This window comes from Myotis yumanensis, unplaced genomic scaffold, assembly GCF_028538775.1.
Source record: "Myotis yumanensis isolate MYYU_CA2020_CCGP unplaced genomic scaffold, mMyoYum1.0.hap1 SCAF_21, whole genome shotgun sequence".
In the NCBI taxonomy this organism is placed as follows: domain Eukaryota; kingdom Metazoa; phylum Chordata; class Mammalia; order Chiroptera; family Vespertilionidae; genus Myotis; species Myotis yumanensis.
The window spans coordinates 14,140,436-14,161,463 of NW_027223772.1; the positions used below are offsets into that span (position 1 = coordinate 14,140,436).

The 21,028-nt window shown below is 59.5% G+C and overlaps 1 protein-coding gene across 3 annotated transcripts in view; it reads right to left on the reverse strand.

Moving 5' to 3' along the window:
• The window catches only part of SEMA4D (semaphorin 4D), an 88,159-nt gene that overhangs the window by 47,549 nt on the left and 19,582 nt on the right, over window positions 1-21,028 (reverse strand). Inside the window, exon 1 of one of the 3 annotated variants that reach the window (XM_070400781.1) lies at window positions 186-208. The exons of the other annotated variants lie outside the window; for them this stretch is intronic. The gene's annotated coding sequence lies outside the window, so the exon portion shown is untranslated. Of the gene's footprint in view, window positions 1-185; window positions 209-21,028 lie in introns of those variants that run through there. 3 annotated transcript variants of the gene reach the window in all.

The window sequence follows — 21,028 nt, forward strand, 5'->3', positions numbered from 1 at the left end:
AGAAGGCGCCTGCTTGCTTACTCACTCAGCCTACTCCATTGAGCCCTGAGAACCGGGAAGAGAAAAGCCGTCCCGTGAACAATAAGGAAACTCTTATTATCCCTGAATAATGCGCTGGGTGTGCAGAGTCCTGGTCAGTAACCTGGGCCGATTCCAGTCCCGGGGCGTGAAACGAGGTCCCGCACCTCAAGCACTCGGAACAGAAGCCACACTCCGACTTCTCCATCCTTGTGCCCACTCGTTTGTGATCCCCTTGGATTTTTCTAGTAAAAAATAACACATTATACGATTATACCATCTGCCAATAAAAGAAAACAAGAATCGCTGGGCCTCTGGCAACACCCCTGCGCCGGGTCCGTGACCTCACCTCTCTGCTGGCCACGCTGGTCTGGCCACGGGGACGACGGTGCTCAGAACAGACCAGCCCGGCCCGGCCATCCCATCCTCACGGGGACCTCTGCTGCCTCGGCGACTGTCCTACGCCCTGGGGACTCCAGCACAGCCTGGTGGGGCCGTGCAGACAGGCCGTGGGCAGCTGGGCCCACTCCGCCGCGACAAGGCTCCGTTCAGCAGTGGGACAAGGCCCCGCAGTGAGCCTCCCTTGGGCCGTGGGACAGGCTGGCCCCATTCTCGTCCCTTTGAATGGCAGGCTGTGCAAGATGTGGGCCTGGCTGTTCTCCTGTGTGGGCGCATTCAGGGCAGCAGGGCAGGGCCCAGCCGGTCAGGGCGGGTGAGAGGGGCGGTGAGGGGGGGGAGAAGGAGGAGGGGGGATGGGTAGAAGGTGCTGCTGTGCCTGGAGAAAGGAGCTCGGAGCCCGCAGGAAGGAGAAGCTGCTGGCAAAGGCACCTCTTCTCTCCCGGCTGCCCGCTGCCCCCTGCCCACTGCCCACTGGCACGTCTGTCCTCCCATAAGTGGGCCGAACCCAGGGACCATCACACAGGGGTTCAGCCCACGGTCACCTGCAGGGCCTGGGGGAGGCACAGCAAGGAGACGGTGGCACCCACGCACGGTGGTGAACAACCTGGGGAGACGGGCGGGGGGCAGGGAGGCTTGTCCAGTCTCTACAAGCAGGCTCAGCTCCCAGGCGCCGGCCTGCAACCCACACACCCCTTCCCCGCAGATCACCGCAGCGGTGGCAGCTCGCTGCTGCTGAGTGAGGGGGGACATGGGCCTGGGACACAGCGACCCCAGTGTGCCGTCCACAACGGGCTCTGTGCCACAGTCACCGGGATGGAAGTCTGGTGATGTGCCCAGCGCCACAGGAAGCAGGACAGTGACCTGGGTGGGCACAGGTAGCTGGTACAACACACTGAGTGTGTGAGCCTCAGTCCTCAGCAAGACAGCGGCTAGGCACACCTGTCTGATGGTGGGCACTGCCCTCGAGGGGCTGACCCACCCTGGCAGGTCCCAGACCCCAAGTCTAAAATCCCCTGAACCAGCAACAAAGGGTCTGGCCCATCCACCACCGAAGCAAGCAGTGCCAGGCGGCTGCTGGCACCGGGCCTGCCTCTGCGAACAGGACAGTGTCTTGTCACCGGAGACCGCGGGCGCAGGCCGGTCTTCCCGAGACACAGGGGGTGTGACCAGGAGCAAAGGCTGCAGCCTGCGAGGTGGCCGCCGCCCCGGGCACCTGTCCCGGGGCCTTGCCCGCGCCTCCCGCACAGTCTTTGGTGGCAGCGCCCTGAGCAGCAGGCTCACCCATGCGATGCAGGAGAGGCGTGGCGGCCACGGTGGATGCTGGCGTGGCTTGGTGAGCTTGCCACGTCCGGCCTGGCTTGGAGCCTCCCAGGACCTCATCACAATCCAAAAAAGTGTTGGACATGTTTGACCAGGGAGACAGGTGACTGTGACCCTCCCCAGTTCGGGGTTGAAATGAGAGAAAGCATGAATCCATCCTCCCCTGAGCGTAAGGCAAGCGCCTCACCCTCATTCATGAGCTGCAAAGAATGCTCCCGGCCTTGGAGATGTGCGGAGGCGAGGAGCTCAGGTACTCCTCATATTCATTGACTAGAATCGCATCTATGTACTTGCGGCCATGGCTGGGAATCAGGACCGACATGAGTCAGACCAGGATTTTCTACTGCGTGGGTGGGGGTGCCCTTAGCCCCCTCCTTGCTCATCTGCAATTTATGTGCAGGGTGGGGCACAGGTAGGTTTACAGTTGTGAGCATGTGAAACACAGAGTTTATTCTTGTATTACTATTTACTAATTATTGTATTATTTTCCATACAACAACTGTAAACTTACTTTGCCCCACCCCGATTTACAGATTTTTACTAGGTCTGCAATATGCCTTACATTGTAGGACTTTCATGGATCGGTGACATATGAACTCTGCTTAAGGAACAGGGTGTTTAACCCTCTTCACCTCTGAGACCCAGCTCCTGGGAGGGAAGCCACTCAGGCCTCGCTCCCAAGGCAGGTTTCCAAAGCGGCAGGATATGCAAAGGAACACTTACACTTGGGAAACACATTTCTTCTGTGATTAAAGATCTCACACAAAAATTAAGGTGCCCCCGAGAGGCTGGGGGTTTCAAACAGCGCCTTCACCAACCAGGACGCGGCCCCACTCCTGCCTGATGGCCCCCCTCGTGCAGACGAGCTCGGTGGGCAGGTCCCAGGCCCAGAGCACCGCCAGGGGCAAGTGGATTTACAGAAAGAGGCAAGAGACGAGTCTATTTTTAAAAACTTACTTGCAGGTACTGTACTTGCCCTTTAAAACAAAGTTAGCAAAGAAACCACTATACAAATTTTAGTCAAATGAAATCTCTCCCTCAACCCATGTCAGGTTCACCACATCTTAGTACCCATTTTAAGCATTAATTCAGCCCTATCCCACCCAGAACGCACAGTGTGGTCACAGCACAAAGTGCACATGACAGGATGGCTGGGTGAGAACGCTGTGCACACAGCCCGCCTGCCTGCAGTCTCCCCGAGAACAGCCCGGTCTCCCCGAGAACAGCCCAGGCGCAGCGGAGGCCCAGCGGTCCCACCCCGCCTGCACCAGGACACAGGCTGCTCTCCGCTCTCTCCCCTCCCTGCACACACCCTCGGCATCACCATTCCTGGCCCCACGACCCCCATGGCACTGCCCTCTGCGTGGGCACCTTCCACAGATTAGCCACATGTAGCCCAGGCCCCTCTGCACCTGTGGTCATGGCCGCTTTCCACCCACAGAGACCCCTGGCTTTCTCTCGCCATTTCTGCTCCCGTGGCAGCCCCATGCTTCCGCTTCCAGCCCTCCTCCCTGGGCCTGCACTAAACTCCGTTACACTCGCCTCCGATGGGCACAGAACACCAGCCTCCACCGTGAGGACAAAGGCTGGGGCTGGCCGGAGGGGGTGGCCAGGACCACCTTGCACAGGAGGCCATCGCCGGGAAGGGCGGACCAGTGGCTGTGGGACACCCTCAGAGAGACTGGCAGCGCCTCCTAGAGTCCCACGGCCGTGTTTCCACGCCTCTCATCCTGCCAGACACGTGGCTCTGTATGCAGGTCATGGACAAGCAGACTGTCCCAGGCCAAGCTGGCAGGCTGCCACTGCCCGCCAGCCCTGCCAGGACCCGAGCGACGTGTCCTTCCCTCCTTGCTGGTACAGCCTTTGGCCCTCAACTCCTGCATGTGGCCTGGGTCACGGTGAGTGGGACAGAGGCCGGAGCTGCTGGTGCCCACCCACAGCCCTGCCGATGCCAGCAAGCAGCTTCAATTTCAGTGTATGAAGTGTAAACCGCTCTCTGCAGGGGCACGGAGCCCCCACTGGGTGCAGCAGCAAGGAGGAGTGCCGGGGAGCCAGGGGCCTGCAGGGGCCCAAGGAGTCAGGTGCCCTCGGCAAGAAGGCAGAGGGGCAGGAGCCTGCCTGGCCGGTCACCTCCTCCTCTGGCTGGGGACACAGCGTCCAGGGCAAAATTCGGAAAGGAGTGTCCTTTAGCAGGCACCGCAGTAAGCAAACAGGACACCTTCCACCCCACCCTGGTGAGCTCTCCTGTTAGTACAGTGTGGGGCCCTGAAGCCCTGGAAGGGACCAGAACTGACCCTGCCCACCCTCCTCACCCTCTCCCAGGACCACTGGGCACAGATCCTTGGTCAGTGGTGGGGCCTGGCCCATGTGCAACAGGCGAAGCCCTACCCCGCAGTGTGCCAGGCATGTCTGCACCCTTGAGGACAGCCCTACATGCAGCCACTCCCCATGTCTACACGGCCAGACACCCATGAAACATGCTTAAGAGCGGACAGATGCCGGTCCTGCTCCAGCACCAGCTGCTCCCTCCTCTTGCCTCCCCCACGGGGCAGCTCCCGTCCTCCTCTCCCAGGGAGGCTCCTGGGTCACCTTCCCTGACCTCGGAGCAGATGTGCCATCTGGTTGCTCCTGCAGAGCCTCCGGTCACACAGGTGTCGGTAAGACAAGTGAGCCTACTCTGCAACGTGCACCCTGGACCCCAGCTGTCCATCACTGCCACCTGTGAAGCAGGCTGGGCCACCTGCTTGGGACAGAATGACTGGACAGCCCCAGGCTGGCAGGGCCACGCCCACCCCACCCACGCCCACCCCACCCCACCCCACCCAGCCCACGCCCACCCTGCTGAGGCTGTCAGTTGTCAGGCCGGGTGTGGCTGAGTGTGTGAGCCTCCAGGTACACCTCCACCTGCAGCGTGGGCAGGGCCAAGGCCACCAGAGGTTAAACCCTGACCTCACCGGCTCCCAGCGTGGGTGGGCCAGTCCAGCGTGGGCAGCACAGCAGGAACTCAGGCAAAGAGGGCATTTGGGGGACACAGAGAGCTGCCACCCAGGGAGCCCGAGTCAGTGCTCAGGTGTGGGCTCCTGTGGGCAGCCAGGGTCAGACACGGGCACCTGGAACAGCAACATCTGCACATGCCAAGGGTCCATGCACCCCACCAAATCTGTGCACGCCCCCCACGTGCAGAGTAGGAGCACCCCTGCCCAGAGGGACCCACGCCGTGCCCGCCCCCACAGCAGAGGAGCTGTGCAGTGTGTCATCCTTTCTCTCCCCATCATACATTTGCCATCGTGTGTCCTCCCAAGTCTTCCTCTGCCCGGGGCCATGAGAGACATGTAAACACACGGAGTCACGGGTGCACATACAGGAGGGCGCCGGTAACTCCCGTGCCGCACCCAGCACAGCGGGCTCCTTCACCCGCCACCCCGCACAGCTGCTGCCAGTGTGAAGCGGGCACAGGGAGGACCAGCCAGCGGGAGGCCACGGAGGAGCTCGAGGACCGGCTTACACGAGACCACAGTCCTCCCAGAGCGGAAGCCCGATTCCCTGTCAGAGAACGGGTTACTGAAGATCAAACTGGACTTCCTCCCTCAAAGGTCTTAGTCCATATTATGCAAAGCATTCTAGATGCTTTCAAGGCTGAAGGGAGCCGTCAGTTTCCATAACAGACAGTCACTGCAAACGGGTGAGAGGAGAGGCATTCTGAGAGAAACAGTCCAAGAACACAAGAGGCGAGTCACAGACGGAGAAACGCAAACCTCCAGGGACCTTGCAGCAAAGATCCGCTGCCCCGGGACCCCGGGAGGACCCTGCTTGGGGAGTGCCGGGATCAGGGTCCACGCAGGAGAAGACCAGCTGTTAGATCTTTTCAAAACTGTTCTGGCAGCACCTAAAACACAGAGGCGCCCCCCGGCCCGCAGCGACAGGCGCGGAAGAGTGGCCTCATGCCCGTGGCGGGCGTTCACGGAGCTGTTTACGCTGGCTGAGCTCCTTTCCCGTGGCAGCGCTAAAAAGTGACCACCAACTGGGAGGCTGAGAACAGCAACAACCCCTCCCAGTTCTGGGGCCAGCGGTCTCACTGCCCTGAACTCCAGGTGCAGCCGGCCCGCTCCCTCCAGAGGTGCTGGAGGAGACCCCGCCTGCCTCGTCCAGCTGCGGGGGCTGCAGGCACTCCTTGGTTTCTGGCCACTGTTATTAGTCAGGATCCCCAGAGAAAGAATCAATAGGATGTGGGTATAGATGTCAGTGGCAGAAGCAGGATACTGGGACCAGCTATAACTATGAGAAATATTCATCCTGCTCTGTTAACCGTGATGTCTTGTTCTGATTACACAAGGCACATGCTGTCCTGGCTGGGAGTTGCATGTGGGACCTGGGAGCTCACCTGGAAATGCGGCCCATCCTCCCCACTGGGAAGCTGCCTGTCATCATGGAAAGACTGACGACCATGTTGCAAAACCAGAGCCGCCAGCCCTTTGAAGACCCCCAGCCCTTTGCATACCCACAGGCCTTTGCATTGCCGGTAAACTGCCCATTTTGCATACCCATTCTTATCTCTTTCGCCTACTTCCCCATGGTCGTCCTTCTACCCACTATAGCAGCTGGCTTTTGGTAGGGTGTGGAACAGATTTTTGTGGCTGACCTGCTGCTCTTCTTGCTGCTGGGGTTACTGGAATAAACGCTCATATATGACTCAACCCTGTCTCAGCTGAACTGGCTCAAGTAGTGACAGGCAGCCTGGATCCATTGACTGTCCAGTTACACAGAGAGAAAGATTTATTATAATGAATCAGATCATGTGATCACGGAGGCTGGCAAGCCTTGAGATTAGCAGTGAGCAAGTTGCAGGCTCAGGGCAGCTAATGGTGCAAATCCCAGCTGGAGTCCAAAGCTGAAGGCAGGGGAGGACCAACGTACCTGCTCAAAGGCAGCAGGGCAGATGGAATAATTCTCCCCTCCTTGGCCTTTCTGCTCTTTTCAGGCTGTCAACTGATAGGATGCGGCCCACCCACATGAGGGAGGACATCTGCTTACTCAGTCTATAGACTCAAATGCTAATCTCATCCAGAAACACCCTCACAGACACACCCAGATCATGTCTGACCGGGTATCCGGGCACCTGTGCCCCAGTCAAGCTGACACACAAAATCAGCCTTCACGCCCACATCACTCTAATCTCTACTTCCGTCTTCCCATCAGCTTCTCCTCATCTTTCCAATCTCCACCCGCCTCCCTCTCCGGGGGGCACTTGTGGTGGCAGTTAGGGCCCATCACGTGACTCACGATCACCTCCCCATCTTGAGATTCCTGACTGAGTCACTTCTGCTAAGAGCCGCTTTCTAGACCAGGTGGCACTCAGGCGCTGGGGTTAGAACCTGCCTTCGCTGGGGCTATTCTTCAGCTTCCTACCAGGGACCACACAACAATCCTGGAGCCGTGAGGGGCTCCAAGGGGAGCAGGTCCAAGTTCATAATGAAGCCCTGCCTGGCTGGTGGTTGACTCTCCTGCCCAATATGGCCAAGAAGGCAAGACGCACGGTCTTATCTCTGTAATGAACACAACAGGGTCTCTCGGGTTGGAATGAGGACAGTGGGTAAGCTTTGCTGCCCACAGCATTTTTCTGCAAAAATGAGTGTCCCCCTTTGACTCAAAGGTGTGGGGCAGCCTGACCCTGGGTCACCATGCCTTTCCAACAAGACAGCGAAAGGGCGTGATGAAGGCACGAAGTGTCCTTCTGAGGCGTGTATGGGAGGAGGGCAGTGCCACCTTTCTAGAACCACTCCTGCCCCCCCCCCCCCACCATGTAGCGCTGAGTCCTAAAGCCCAGCTGTGCCCTGGTATGGGTGGGCTCTGCTGTGCCCACACTCCGACCCTTGACTCCAGCCGCCTTAGCGCCAGCTACTCAGGGGTACCCCACAGGGCTTAGTGGGGCGTATCCCAAGACTCGTGTCCCTGAATGCCGCTACATCCTCTCCTTCCCCTGCCGCCACCCGTCAGAGTCTCCCATCTGTCAAAGGCCATCTCACCCCTGAGCAGCCTGGCAGCTACTGGGAACCTCACCCCTCCCCACCCTTGTATGCCTTCATCCTCGTCCCTCTAAACTCGATAGAGGCTCCCCAAGGGCTGTGCCCACTCTGTGTCCCACACAGCCAGCCTCACCCATCTAATGGCACGTCCATGAGGCCTGTTCCCAGGGGAGGTGGCCCGTCCTCTGCCCTCTGGTGGCCTGGTGCCCCAGCAGGGACCCACCTGGGGCTGCTCCTCAGATGTCCACCCAATGCTAAGACCTCCTCCCTGCCACACTCCCTGCGTCCCCAGCCTTGCTGCCCCAGGTGGAGGCCTCAGACAACCTGGGGGAACTGGTCTGTACGTGGATCCTCACCCTTCCAGGTGCTCAGCCAAACTAGGCTCATCCTTGACCCCCACCCAACTCAGACCCACATGGCAGCAAGTCCCCTGGGCTCCGCCTCCCAATGAACGCCCGCGGGCTCTCCTCCCACCCGCTGCGGCACCCTGGCCCGCAGCCCCTCCAGGACCACCTCACAGCCTCTGCACAGGCTCCCCGCACCCTCCAGGGCCCATTCTCCCCAGAAGCCGGGAGTCCTGTCCAAACCTGGGCTCCCAGCACGTGCACCGCACGCAGAGTGCCAAGAGGTCATATGCTGCTCCCCGTCCCAGGGCGCTCCTACCAGCGACCACACCGGCCGTGTCTTCTTCTGGAATGCTCCTCTCCGAACCCAGGCCCAGCTCCTGTTTGTCCTCAATCAACTGCCCCTCCCAGCAGGGCCTCCTGCGGCCCCTTCTCCACTTGGCTTCTCTCATTTGCACCCATCACCTCTCACTCCTCGCATCTGACTTACTCATCCATTGACAGTCTGTCTTCCCGGCCACTAGAAGCTTCTTCCACGTGGAGGCCCCAGTGCCCAGAGCCTGCCAGGCGGAGGGAGGGTGCTCAGTGTCCTGGAGAGCTGGGCCTGAGGAAACCTTTCCCACGGTGTTGGGGGGCTGGGCCGCATGGGGCCACGCTCTCCCCAGGCTCCACACGTGCAGCCAGACGGCAGCGGGGCAGACCCGAGACCCGGGCCTCTGCACGGGATGAAAACTCGCTGCAAGCACCAGAGTCATTCGCTGAAGGCTCGTTTCAGTGGCTCCCCGGGTGCATGACAGCATCGCCACATGCCCGCTCTCTTCAGACACAAACCGGCCTTTGTGGGCTATAAATAGCCTGGCCAGATGTGGGAAGGCTGGGGTGCCTTCCCAGGACTCCCTGTGCCCACAGCTGCACCCCCAGCAGGGCCCCAGGAAGCAGCTGCACTTTGGGCAGCAGAGGGTTAATGGGTGGAGCCTCCTCTCTCAGGGACAAGGCAGGGCTTCATCAAAGCCTGGCCATGCAGGCTGCTCACCACCTGCAGGCACAGGACACGCCGCGGGGACAGCCAGGCTGCAGATTGCAAGTCTCTCACAGAAACCAGGGAGACGGATGCCGGAGAACGGGAGCCATCCGGGGAGGCACCCCCACCCCCAGCAAGGTGCTGGGCTCCCTGTGCAGGAGAACCCAGTCTGCACAGGGCCCCCCGTCTGACAAGGCCCAGCTGTCTGTTAGCAATTGTCTGTGGACGTGGGAAGACAGCAGCAGTGCTGCGGGCTCGCAGGTCCTCTCAAAGCTGGTGTCTGCTCCCTTGGCCTCCCCGCCCGGGGCTGGGCCCGGAGGGAAGGGGCGCCCAGGCACAGAGCACCGAGAACCGCCTGCTCCCGCTTCCAGCAGAAGCCCCGGCTGAGCCGCACATGCGAGCCCCATGCGAGAGTTCAGATCTTCCTAGAAGCCACGTTCGGAGAGTAAAAACAAAGGTGAAGGCTAAATATATTGTATTTAACCCAACACGAAGCCAAAGCACTGTCTTTCCCACACGTGAGGAACAGAGTCACGAATGGGCTGCCCCGACCTGAGGCTGCCTCCTGCCTGCTGTGTCCCCACTCGCAGTGCCACACGGGGACGGCTCCACCCAGGGCGGTAACAGCCACGGTAGCGGACAGCGCAGACCGTGGTGGCATCACCAGCTGCAGCAATGCCACAGAGGCTCGGACGCAGGAGCCGGTGCAGGTCCAGGTGTGGCTGAAGGTGTGGAAGCTCCGATCACGGCAAATGGACCCAACAAGGCCCGAGGTGCACGACTGTAGGGACAGAGGTCCTGGACGGCAGCCCCTCCCCCCTGCGTCCAGGCTCCTCCTCGCCTGTCTTCAGCTGATGGACAAGCACCGGCGCCGGTGGATCTGTCACGAGGGACTGCCGGGCTCTCGGTAGCTACTGCCACTTTGGGACTCACTGCTGTGCACAGGCCTCCACGTCAGGGGCCTGCGGCTCCTGTCATACAATCCAGACCGAAGGCCTTGGGATGGTGTTGGCTCATACATCTCACAGACCGGGCGTGAGGGGTAACACAGGCTTTATGCCCCTGAGAACAGACCAGCCCTGGGGCACATCCTCGATGACTACCCTTCGCTATGTCCTTGGTCCCACTGTCCCGCCGGGTCCTGTCCACACCTCCCTGCGAAGGGAAACTGGTGTCGGACCTCCACGTGCCGGCTGATCTCGTGGTCACACGCCCCTGCGAGGTCCCGTCCCCACAAGGGCCTCTAATAAAGCCTCTTCTTACCAAGTCCGTGTGTTTTCATCTGACAAGTGACCACACACGACTTCAAGCCCCAACACCCACCGATGAAGGCCCAATGGACAGGTGACCTGTGACTTCCACCTCCGGAAGGTGTCACCAGATCGGGGTCCTGGTACCAACAGGAACTGGTTCGAGGCGTAGCGCAGGGCATCCCTGCCACAGCTGCTCCTGGGCCCACGGGCGAGAGCGGGGAGGCGGCTCAGGGGAGCCATGCACTGACCCGTGTCCTGAGGCCATGGCCCTGGAGACATTCCCTCCAGGAGGCGGGCAGGGCTCTGCGGGGCCATCGAAAGCAGCTCCCACAGCTACTGTGGGTGCCCAGGATCCTGCCCCACGCCTGCATGCTGGCGCCCATCTGCGCTCCTAAAGGCCGACACCTCCTCTGAAAGTGCTGCAGCGCCTGGGGGAGATGTTCTCACTGGGACCAGAAAAGCAGATAAAGCAAGAGGCGCTGCCCGTACAGGATGACAGAGAGAAAAGGATAAGGCTCACGGGCGAGGTGGGAGCCCGCTGTTGGCAGGGGCACCGGGGTCAGCTGAGGGCACTGACGAGAAAAGGGCCCCGTAAGCACACAGGCGTCCTCACCCCTGTGGCACTCCACAGACCAGCGTCCCACAGGGCTGGTAATGAAGCCAGGGCGGGCCCATGGCACCAAAGTGGGGCACGTGACCTGGAGCAGAGGGCTGCGCCTCAGTCACCCACACCAGCCAGGAGGCGGTGGGGACGCCACCCCGCTGCGGGCTCACGGGGACCGTCAAAATCAACCTCTGAAGGCTGCCTCCACCCCAGGTTTCTCCGGTGGGTAGAAACCGGGTGTCCTGAGCCTCTATAAGCCCCGAGTCCCGGGTGGTGGGGTCCACGCGCTTCAGTCACAGCGGAGCTGATGGATTGGATCTAAGGCGGGCGGGGGGGCTTTGGCAAAGGGCTCGCCTGGCAGCCGACTCCATGAGCTCTGGGCTGGAAGGGTGCTCTCGGCTTCGCCGCGTCAGCAGGACCCCCTGCAGAGCCGGGGTCCACACTCTGAAAGCTGACTTCTCAGGAGTACGGTGTTGGGGCGTCTCACCAACTTCACTCCAAGCTTAGATGTGGTGCCTGAAAACTCACAGAAACCAGGACCACTGGCCCATGTTGCTTATGGCAGGAAACCCCACAAAGCTGGCTTCTGCAGAGAGGGGCCGTGGGGGGAGTGCTCCCCATGCTCTTCCCTACAACCCTGACGTCGGCGGCGGCCTTCTTATAAGATGCGGGATGTGTTTTCTTTGTGGATACCCACATAATGTCAAGGCCCTGAAATGTCCTAAATGTGAGGGAGTGAACATGCCCCAAAATACCAGTCGACAGGAAACAACCGATGCCCATCATTCGGAACTGCGAGCCACCGCCTTGAGGGGAGCTGCCCACAGCGACCACAGCAGCGGCCTGTTCAGGGGTGAAGTCACCGAGGCTCCCACGGCCTCCTGCGAGCCACCCTCCTCTCTGCAGACAGGGCTCCCCTCAGTTCAGCACGGCTTCTTGGGGGCTCTCCACCATCAAACCTTGACCTTTCTCTTTTGGCTCAAGGTCACAACCAGCTCTCCGTTGCTGCTGGTTTGGAGTGCAGGTATGCGTGGGAAAAGCCAGGGTCGCTGAGGGCAGGCTCGCACCTGCGGGTCCCACTGGAGCAAGGGCCCACGTGGAAGACCGGCCAGGACTCAGGCTGTTATGGGTTCAACCTTCACAAAGTGGAGGCCTTAAGGAAAATCACAGCTCCCCCTTCGGGCGCTGGTGGTCCAGAACCCTCTGGGCAGGGCAGGGCAGGGCAAGACACATCCAGGCCGCACCTCGGGGCAAGGCTGTTCTGTGGGCGAGGGTCTGCTCCCTGCTGAGCTGATGGGACCACTGTAAGAGCCTGCTTGGCCAAACTGAATGGGATGTCTTTATTCAATGTCTGTCTGTCCTTGGCAGGATGTCCTCTCCACAGCTGTCAGCACCTCACGTGCTCCACACAGCCCCGGCAAGCGAGCAGTAACCAGGGCCAGGGTGCCGACAGGACGAAGTGGCCCGTTTCAGCATCACCTGGGAGCCTGTCCTGGCACAGACACGCTGGGACGTGCGCAGGTGAAGGGCTCAGCCCGCTGCCTTCCACCACCAGCTTCCCCTCTAAAGATAACTCAGCCGCCACACCATGGAGGGCAGACAGGGGGCGCCCCTGGCCCCGGCAGCCCAGCAGCACCCAGTGTGAAGGGCTGGCTTCTCAGACAAGGGCAGCAGTGGTTAGAAGGTCATTTGCAAAAGTGTTTTAAAATGTTCTTTAACTCGTTATTCCTGAGAAACCAATGAGACGTCACAATCCCTTCAAAGGAGAAGTCAAAGAACCAGACAATGACACGGAGTTGGCTGGGGGAGGAGAGGGGGTGACTGCCTGATGGTGGGGTTTCCTTTGGGTGAGGAAATGTCCTGAACTAGATCGAGGCGGAGGTTGTACAACACTGTGAATGCACTAAACGCTACTAAATTGTCACTGTAGATAATTGTGTCATGTGAACTTCAGCTCAATTTCACTAATATCCTATCTAAGAAAGAGGGAATATGCTAATTGACCCTCACGATGTCACAAAGATGGCGGCGCCCACAGCCACAAGATGGCTGGCAGGGGAGGGCAGTTGTGGGCAATCAGGCCAGCAGGGGAAGGTAGTTAGGGGTGACCAGGCCAGCAGGGGAGGGCAATTGTGGGCAACCAGGCCTGTAGGGGAGGGCAGTTGGGGGGGACTGAGCCAGCAGGGGAGGGCAGATAGGGGTGACCGGGCTGGCAGGGGAGCAGTTAGGTGTCGATCAGGCTGGCAGGGGAGTAGTTAGGGGGTGATCAGATAGGCAGGGGAGTGGTTAGGGGGTGATCAGGCTGGCAGGGGAGTAGTTAGGAGGTGATCAGGCTGGCAGGCAGAAGAAGTTAGGGGCAATCAGGCAGGCAGGCAGGTGAGCGGTTGGAAGCCAGCAGTCCCGGATTGTGAGAGGGATGTCCGACTGCTGGTCATCTGGCAGTTGGACATCCCCCAAAGGGTCCCAGATTGGAGAGGGTGCAGGCTGGGCTGAGGAACACCCCCCTCCCCCAGTGCATGAATTTCACGCACCAGGCCTCTAGTATGGAATAAAAGAATACTGAAATGAGTTTGTGAGGAGCACACAGCTGGCTTTTCCATGGCGGCAGTCAATGGACAGAATTCGTCAGCATGTCTACAGACATGACTATGCAAGGCTGCCCACGGTGATGACCTGCAGAGCTCCAGGACGCCACATTCTGGAGGCTCTAACCCTTCGCTGGAGGCCACTCACTCCAAAGTCCCAGTGGGAAGGAGGGGGGGGGCCTCTGAGGTTTAAGAGGAAGGGGCCAGGGCCAGGGGACAGAGCAGAGTGTGAGGAAGAGGGAAGTGGTGTCGGGGGAGCCCTGGGACCCTAGAGGGCCATGGGGCCGTGGGGCCGTGGGGGAGCCAAGGAGCAGGCGTGAGGACATTAGCCTGGCAGAGGTCCCCGCATGACCGTCTGGCAAGAAGCCCAGCATGTCCCAGCAGCTCTGGGGCTGTGGGGCAGGCACCAAGGGAGCCCACACACAAAATGCTGACTGATATGGTGAGAAAGATGCCGCTTTCTCAAACCACACATGGTGCCGGCTCAGACCTGTGAGCACTAAGGAACGGTGACACCTACTCGCTTTCAGAAATGCCTCTTCTTTCTGCCAATCCAGGGCCTTCCCAGGCTCCTCGACCATTTCTCAGAAACCCTAACACCAGGGAGGGGGCTCCCTCGGGCATTCTCCTATCCGAGTAAAACCACCGCCCAGGAGCCGCGGTCTCCACAAGCACAGAGCCTCCTGGGGCGTGCACCCGCTCACACGGGCCGGTCCTGGTCCTGTGCAGACCGCTCCTCAGGGGCGTGCACTCGCTCACACAGGTCGGTCCTGGTCCTATGCAGAGCCCTTCTCAGGGGCGTGCACCTGCTCACACGGGCCAGTCCTGGTCCTGTGCAGACCTCTCCTCAGGGGCGTGCACCTGCTCACACGGGCCAGTCCTGGTCCTGTGCAGACCGCTCCTCAGGGGCGTGCACCCGCTCACACAGGCCGGTCCTGGTCCTGTGCAGACCGCTCCTCAGGGGCGTGCACCCGCTCACACAGGCCGGTCCTGGTCCTGTGCAGACCGCTCCTCAGGGGCGTGCACCCGCTCACACGGGCCGGTCCTGGTCCTGTGCAGACCGCTCCTCAGGGGCGTGCACTTGCTCACACGGGCCGGTCCTGGTCCTGTGCAGACCGCTCCTCAGGGGCGTGCACTTGCTCACACGGGCCGGTCCTGGTCCTGTGCAGACCGCTCCTCAGGGGCGTGCACCCGCTCACACGGGCCAGTCCTGGTCCTGTGCAGACCGCTCCTCAGGGGCGTGCACCCGCTCACACGGGCCGGTCCTGTGCAGACCGCTCCTCAGGGGCGTGCACCCGCTCACACGGGCCGGTCCTGTGCAGACCGCTCCTCAGGGGCGTGCACCCACTCACACGGGCCGGTCCTGGTCCTGTGCAGAGCCCTTCTCAGGGGCGTGCACCTGCTCACACGGGCCGGTCCTGGTCCTGTGCAGACCTCTCCTCAGGGCTCAGAGGCGGGAATCCTTCAGAGGACTTCTTGCCCAAGAGGCTGCCCAGGGTCCAGTGATGTCCCTGCTGTCCAGAGTGCATGGAGTAACGCTGAGAGCACGTGCTCCCGTATGCAGGGGCCAGGCTCAAGAAACACCTCTCAAGGCCCAGGTTAGTCACGTGGGTGCAGAGGTCCTCAGAGACAGCCAAGCTGCACCCTTGCACTGTGGTCAGTGTGACTCACCAAGGCCCGCATGCTCAGCCCCCCACAGTCTGCAGGCCCACAGTCAGAGTGGTCAGCTGAGCTGTTCCCATGTGAGGCAGGGGATTGTGGCCGCCAGGCCACAGAGTCCTCACTGGGTTCACATGACAATGACAAATGTGAGCTTCAGTCTGTAACCTTCTGCAAGGACACTCGCCACCCCATTCCTGTGGCCTCTCATTACATGTGACTATTAGGTTGTAAGCTGAGAGCTCTAGAGAGCATGGCTGGAAGAGTTTCGTTACTCTTTTACAAGAAATCAGAACAGAAACTAAAAAGTCACCAAGCTCCTAGAAGGAAACTGAATGGTCAAACTGCAGGTTGTCATGGCTGACAACCCTCCGAGAAGAGAAGTGGGCACTGGGTTCCATAGGCCTCACCCACGGCCCACCTCCTGGCTCTTCCTGGGAGAGCAACTCCATGCACTTGACCACCATCTCCCTGCCCCCAGCCTGGCTGCCGGCTTCTGACACCTCAGAACCGGGGCTCTTGTAGTCCCACACCAGCACTCAGTCCTAGAATCGAGCCTGAAGGAGACGAAGATGTCGAAGTCTGAAAGGATGTACCCCAAACTCGCTCAGTGGAGGGGCCGACTTGAATTTCCCTCCTTTCTAGACTCACTACACTAAACATGCGTGACTTTTACAACTGGGAGACATCACACCGAGAAAGGTCACAAGTCTTACCCATAGCTGCATGGGTATGACCGTAGGGAGCACACCCCCCAGCCCACGTTCAGAAACAGCCTCCGGCACCTGCGCTGTCCCGCTCCTGAGCTGTCCTGCACCTGGCGATGCAGCCACCGCACCTCCCCTCAGGTGTCCTGACCAGCTACACCCCGAGCTGGCAGCGAACGAGCAGCACCGACAGACTGAGCTGCCGCAGGACAGTGAGATGGGCAGCAGTCAAACGCAGCGATCACTGCTCCAAAGGCTGCATTCAAAACCCAAGTCTGATCCTGTGCCAGGCCTGGCCATCCGAACGCCTCACAACCACCTGGGAAACACACCACGCGACACCGCGCCAGGGCTCACACGGGACGCGCTTCACTCTCCCTGAACAGGGATTCCCACACCCTCCTGCATTTGCAAAAACCTATCTTCCTTCTAGTGCTCATCACCACTCTCCTGTTCTCAAGCCCTGAGTGACACAGATTTTTTAATTAAAGGAAGCCAAGTTAATCTCACTGAGAAATGACTAAACAACTGTGACCTTCCGCTCAGACAGGAAGATGCCACAGTACCCGTGAGGAACGGCTGCGGTCTGCATGTCACGTGCTGAAATCCTAGCCCCAGCGTGAGGGTGACCAGGACCTGTGAGGGGGGCCTCGGAAAGGCACTGGTGCCTTATGACAGCAACCAGAGCGCCGTCGGCCCTGCCACCTCATCAGGACACGGAGAAGGCTGCGACCCGACCTCGGAGTTCCAGCACCAGGACGGTGGGAACGTGTGCCGTTTATCAGCCATTCAGTCTGGTATTTTGTTACCACACCAGGGCTCAGTCAGGAACCGAAACCCACAGCTCGGCCATTCCAAAAACGCCTTCTTTAGGGTTCACGCCGAAGGAAGACAACGTATCGCAGAGAAGAACATACTTTACTCTCGTCCATTCTCAGCCCTGCCAGGCAAACACCCAACAATCTCTGCTTAACCAGGGCTGGCGAAGTGGGCAACGCGTGGCCTGATGGGAAACAGATGAAGAGCGTTGGTGCTACCCACAGGCCACTGGGAACACTGCCCTCACACAGCATGAACAGGTGGGACCTCTCCCACCTCAGGGAGAGTCTCCTTGTGCGAGACGGTCCCTGGCGCAACCTGATGCTTCCAGGAACACGTGAAGACGGGCAGGGCACTGGCTGCCTCGTATCAGCTTCCCACGCCTGGGCACCGAATGCTGCCCTAGCAGGTTAAACGCCCTAATGCTGCTCTAACACATCTCATTTGTGGCTCCCTGGGGACCCTTCGTGAGCCCTGGGAATCCAGCCTCGGGCCGTGCCCTTGGCTGTGCCAATCACTGCTCCAAAGGCTGCATTCAAACCAGGCCTGATCATTCCCACTCCCAGAGCCGGGAGTGTTCCCACTGCAGACTGGAGACGCCAGTGACTAAAGGAGTGCAGTCGACACCTTAGAGGGGAACGGTCTGGTTTCTCAAAACCCCCAGCCCCCAACCACCGGGACGAATCCGATAGCCTGAACAATGCTGTGATTATTAGACACTGAATCCACAGCTAAAAACCTTCTGGAAAAGAGATCCCCAAGCCCAGATGGTTCTGCCAGCAAATTCTACTGGACACAAGCAATGACAATTCAACACAGAAAACAGGAGAGGAAAATGTTTCCCAGCTTCACCATGACCAGCGTCACCCTGTCAGCAAAGCCCTCCCCTGCAGGCCTGGTCCCCTCCAACTGCCCTCCCTTTCAGGCCTGGTCCCTCCCAACTGCCCTCCCCTGCTGGCCTGATTGCCCACAAGTGCCCTCCCCTGCAGGCCATCTTGTGGTGGCCATCTTTGACCACATGGGGGCAGCCATCTTGTGTGTTGGAGTGATGGTCAATTTGCATATTACTCTTTTACTAGATAGGAAGCTAGTGGCCCAGTGCATGAAATTTGTGCACGGGGGTGTCCCTCAGCCCAGCCTGCACCCTCTCCAATCGGGACCCCTCGGGGGATGTCTGACTGCGGGATTGGGCCTAAACTGGCAGTTGGACATCCCTCTCATAATCCAGGACCGCTGGCTCCTAACCGCTCCCCTGACTGCCTGCCTGATCACCCCTTAATGTTCCCCTGCTGGTTTGATCACCCCTAACCACCTCTGCCTCGGCCCCACACCCTGTAACCAGGATTCCCCCCTCCAGCCATCCACAGGCACCCAGGACCTGGGCTTCCCTCCCTCTGGCCAGCCACAGGCACCTGGGACCCAGGCCAGCTTTGCCCAGGCTGGCTTCAGCCGCAGGGGACGGTGGGCAGGTGGCTTCGCCCGGGCCTCAGGCGCTGGTGCGCGGGACCGCAGGGCAGGCAGCTTCTCCACCTCCCAGGCCACAGCCAGCCGCAGGCGCTGGTGCCTGGGACAGCCAGCAGGCGGCTTCGCCCGGGCTTGGCTTTGTCAGGACGGATGTGTGGATGGTCGTCCGGGAGATGTCCGGTCTAATTAGCATATTACCCTTTTATTAGTATAGATAGAGGCCTGGTGCACGGGTGGGGGCTGGCTGGTCTGCCCTGAAGGGGGTCCCATATCAGGGTGGGGGTCCCCGCTGGGGGGCATGGCCAGTCTGGGTGAGCGGCTGAGGGCCTTTTGGGGGCAGTTTGCAGGCCGGCCAAGCCCCTGGCTTTGTCTGGAAGGATGTCCAGAAGGTCTCCAGAAGGTCTCCTGGTCTAATTAGCATATTACTCTTTTATTAGTATAGATTGTATTCTTTTCCACAAGACACTGTACACCCGCTTCTGCCCACCCTGTGTGGCTAGAGGACATACGGGTCGTGCAGCGCTCTGGGGGACAGAATGTCCTGACTGTGGAGGTGGCTCCCAGATCTATGCCTGTGTTACACTCACGGAACTGTGCACCAACACAGGCATTTCTCCTGTGTGCTCATTTATTTATTTATTTTTAAAATATATTTTATTGATTTTTTACAGAGAGGAAGGGAGAGGATAGAGAGTTAGAAACATTGATGAGAGAGAACCATCGATCAGCTGCCTCCTGCACACTCCCCACTGGGGATGTGCCCGCAACCAAGATATATGCCTTTGACCGGAATTGAACCTGGGACCTTTCCGTCTGCAGGCTGTCGCTCTATCCACTGAGCCAAACCGGTTAGGGCCTGTGTGCTCATTTAAATAGAAAGAAAGAAGAATAAGAGGACTACACCAATTGGATTGAAATGTCTTTTAAAATATCTTTACTTTTAGCCAGTCACAAAAGGACCAATTCTGTGCGATCCACTGGGGGTGGGGCTCTGCTCAGGGCTGACCTCGGCCTGGATGAAGACCAGCTCTGGAGAGGGAGGGGCGGGCGGCACCGCAGTGTGAGTGGCTTAATGTCCCTGAGCTGTGCACATAAATGGTTAATTTTATGTTATGCATATTTTACCACAACAAACGCCTTTATTCTTCACCACAAAAGTAGATGTACAAAACTGTATTTGTATAAAAACAAAACAACAAATGGGGAGTTCTAAAAGCAAGAAACTGAAGACTTGAGCGGCAGCTCACACTGGCTAAGCCGCGTTGGTCCGTGTGTATCACAGCAGACGTTCCCTGGGCACATGGCACCGTGACGCAGGGACGGCCACTCGTCCCCTGGCCAGGGCAGGAGCGAGGGCGCCGGACTCAGTCTGTCCAGCCCCTGGGGCTTTCGAAGAAGCATGCTTCTCATCCCAGAAGAGGTGACTACACAGTGTAAGATGCACCCTGGGCTGGAAGCAGACCTTGCAAAGTGAGCCGTCCCTGAGCCTGCCAGACCCTCAGACACACGGGCACACAGAGGGCCACAGAGACTCTGGGCCAGTCGCCCCGTGACGGAAGTGTGGGCCCCCCCCCCTCCCTGAGGGCTTCCCAGAGAAGGAAGTTACCCACCAGCAGTGTTTGTGGGTCCGGGCACTGCACTGTCCACTCCCAATTCAGAGGCGTTTCAGCTGCTCTGAGGACGTATGGGCAGCAGCTCTGGGCACACATCCTCCCACCTCCCGCCCCTGGCTGCCCAAATGCAGACTGCAGCTCTAGACACCTGGCATCAATAGACCGAAGATAAGCACAGTCTGACTCATTCGCCAGCCCTGTGCACCCCAAGTACCTCGGCAGTAATTAATCTTCGTTTAAACTTTGTGCTGCTGGTTGAGTCAAGCAATCACTGGCATTTTAATCCAAATAAGAGCATCACGAAGATCATGCCGGACAAATAAATCATAAACCGATTTGAATGTCTCCCTGTTCTTAACTTCTAGCAACATTCCGTGTGCACAGATGAAAGAACCGAGTAAGTGACCTGTAAGTGTTTAAACTCGCTTCCCTTTCTCCCCTGTGCTTAGGCCTCAAATCATCAAACCTTCCTGCAGACCCTGCGCTTGAGAGCAGGTGCCTGTTTTTTAAAAACCACATGGACTTCATTATCTCAAGTTTTGTGACTCTAAGACCATCCTGGCTGAAGACTGGGCTCCCTGAATGTATACTTCACTTGCGTGCTCCTCTTGGCCAAACCTTTCCACAACGAACTAGACATTCTGGTCCCGGGCCTATACCTGGGGCCCATGGGGTCAGCTGTGAGGCCCTGGACGCCCGCAGGGCCAGCCTGGGAAGTCCCGATGGCACCTCTGAGAGCAGCGGGCCTGGCGCTGCCACACTGCCCTGGCACGCCTCGTCAGCGGGCCCACCTCCAGCACCAGGCCACCAGCAAAGCAGCTCTGGATGCCAGCGGCGCCCTAGGCTGTCAGGCGCAGGGTGCCCACAAAGCCTCTGCAGGAGAACCGGGGCCAGGGGCGAACCCCAGGGCAGCTGCAAAGTCAGGCAGCCCCAAAGGCCTCACTTTCCTTAGAAACAGGAAGCCTGGGGCCTGGGGCAGGCGGAGTCCCCACGGGGGAGCCCCACAGGAGCCCCGCCCCGTGCCAGGGCAGTGAGAGGGCAGCCAGGACAGGCCTGTGGGCTCAGGTCCTCTCTGAGCTCAGCCAGCGGGGAAGCTCGAGCCAGTCGAGGGTCAGGCCCAGAAAACCGACGTTCTCCGTGAGTCACAGCCTAACACGCATGTCCCCCAACCCGCCCGGCACTCTGCAGGCCACACTGGG